Source organism: Cebus imitator, unplaced genomic scaffold (genome assembly GCF_001604975.1).
Source record: "Cebus imitator isolate Cc_AM_T3 unplaced genomic scaffold, Cebus_imitator-1.0 Scaffold71, whole genome shotgun sequence".
Lineage (NCBI taxonomy): Eukaryota > Metazoa > Chordata > Mammalia > Primates > Cebidae > Cebus > Cebus imitator.
The window spans coordinates 4,404,520-4,407,163 of record NW_016107386.1 but is presented as its reverse complement, the minus strand read 5'-3'; the positions used below and the strand labels follow the sequence as shown (position 1 = coordinate 4,407,163).

Sequence of the window (2,644 nt, the reverse complement as noted above, 5' to 3'; positions counted from 1 at the left end):
TGGATACGGTCTCCCTCTGTTGCCCAGGCTGATCATGAACTCCTGGGCTCAAGCAACCCACCTTGGCTTCTCAAAGTGCTGGGATTACAGGTGTAAGCCACTGTGCCAGGCCCATTCATTCTTTCTATTTTATTTATTTATTTATTTATTGAGATTAAGTCTTGCTCTGTTGCCCAGGCTTGGCAGTGGTGTGATCTTGGCTTACTGCAACCTCTGCCTCCCAGGTTCAAGAAATTCTTTTGCTGCAGCCTCCTAAGTAGCTGGGACTACGGGCGTGCAGCACCACACCCAGCTAATATTTTGTGTTTTTAATAGAGACAGGGTTTCACCATATTGGCTAGGCTAGTCTTGAACTCCTGACCTCATGATCTGCCTGCCTGGGCCTCCCAAAGTATTGGGATTATAGGTGTGAGCCACCGTACCTGGCTCCATTTTTTTTATGGTCTTGATAAATAAGGCATTGCTTTAGTTAGAAATGATAGTCGTCTTCTCTCTTGCACATTGCATCTTTGTATTTTAGTATGTATGAAAGCAGTTAATGTTTAAAAATATTTTAATTACTTTTGCATTCAAAACAGATATTTCAATTTGAATTTTGTTCTAGCCATTGGCAGAATTTAACATATCACTTCTCAGGGGATATTAAACAGGACTTTAGAAGCCTGTCAGGGGGTTTTCTCTCAGTTCCAGAACTAAAGACTCACATTTTTTTTCTTTATTTTCAGCATGTATCCATATTGTTTCTGGAAAGAGAAAGTAGGAGGTTTGCATCAGAACTAGAATTTATTTGATACAAAAAAAGTAAATTTAGAGAGATGGGGTGTCAGTAAGGATAGAATCCAAAACTGTGGTTTTTTATTTTAATAAACTTTTTTTAGAGCCATTTTAGTTTTATAGTTCATTTCAGCTGTAGGTGCAGAGATTTTCTACATATCCCCTGACCCTACACACACACAGCAGAGCTGTTTTTGAGAATAGTACTTGTGTTAGATGTGTGTTTTTATCCACTATTTTTCTGGCATGTGTCACGTAAGACATGCTCCAATATTTTCTTCAGACTTAATATATATCTTACATCCATTTATTCATTCATCTGTTCACTTACTCAACAAATACTATCTACACTATAGTGTCAAATAGGGTAGTCACTACCCACAAGTGGTTAAATTTAAATTAGTTAAGATTAAATGAAACAAAATTAAGTTCCTCACTTGCACTGGGCACGTTTCAAATGCTCAGTGGCCACATGTGAATATATGGGACAGTGCAGATAAAGTATTTTTATCATTTCACAAACTTCTATTGACAGTGCTAAGTGTACCATGTTTGAGGTTCTGCTGTGGATACTGGATAATTGTTAAAATTTATTAATTTTTCGTACAGTCATGTGTTATGTAATGATGGAGATATGTTCTGATAAATGCATCATTAGGTGATTTCATCATTGTGTAAACATCATAGAGCACTTACACAAACCTAGATGGTCCACCTACTACACACCTAGGTTGTATGATGTATATGCTTCTAGCCTACAAACCTGTACACATGTTGATGTACTGAATACTGTAGGCAGCTGTAACACAATGGTAAGTATTTGTATATCTAAACATATCCGAACATAGAAAAGGTACAATAAATATGGTATAAAAGATAAATTGGGCCTGGTATGGTGGCTCAAGCATACAATCCCAGTATTTTGGGAGGCCGAAGTGTGCAGATCTCTTGAGCCCAGTAATTCCAGACCAGCCTACATAACATGGTAAAACCTTATCGCTACAGAAAATTTAAAAATGAGCTGGGCGTGGTGGTGCATGCCTGTAGCCCCAGCTACTTGGGTGGTGGAGTCGGGAGGATCACTTGAGCCCAGGAGGTCAAGGCTACAGTGAGCCATGATTGCTCTGTTGTACTCCAGCCTGGGCAACAGAGTAAGTCTCTGTCTCAAAAAAAGAAAAGAAAAATTGTACACCTGTATAGGGCAGTTACCATGAATGGAGCTCATAGAACTGGAAGTTTCTCAGAGCAAGTGGTGAGTGTGAAGGCCTAGGCCATTACCGTAGACTTTATAAACACTGTACGTTTAGGCTATACTAAATTTATTTAAAAATTATTAAAATTTTTTTCTTTCTTCAATAATAAATTACCTTAACTTACTGTAACTTTTCCACTTTCTAAGCTTTTAAGTTTTTAAAACCTTTTTGACTGTTTTGGACTAACACAACTTAAAATACAAACGCATCGTACAGCTGTAGGAAAACATTTTCATTATATTCTTATTCTATATGCTTTTTTCCATATATATTTATATATATTTTTTATTACACTTTAGGTTCTGGGGTACATGTGCAAAACATGAAGGATTGTTGCATAGGTACACACATGGCAGTGTGGTTTGCTGCCTCCATCCCCTCGTCACCTACATCTGGCATTTCTCCCCATGTTATTCCTCCCCAACCTCCCTGCCCCCTGCTGTCCCTCCCCTATTCCCCCCTAACAGACCTCAGTGTGATGCTCCCCCCCTGTGTCCTTGTGTTCTCATTGTTCAACACCTGCCTGTGAGTGAGAACATGCAGTGTTTGATTTTCTGTTCTTGTGTCAGTTTGCTGAGAATGATGGTTTCCAGGTTCATCCATGTCCCTACAAAGGA

General features: G+C 38.7%; 1 protein-coding gene across 1 annotated transcript in view; it reads left to right on the top strand.

Moving 5' to 3' along the window:
• The window catches only part of ENTPD7 (ectonucleoside triphosphate diphosphohydrolase 7), a 55,795-nt gene that overhangs the window by 15,845 nt on the left and 37,306 nt on the right, over window positions 1-2,644 (top strand). The window lies entirely within an intron of this gene.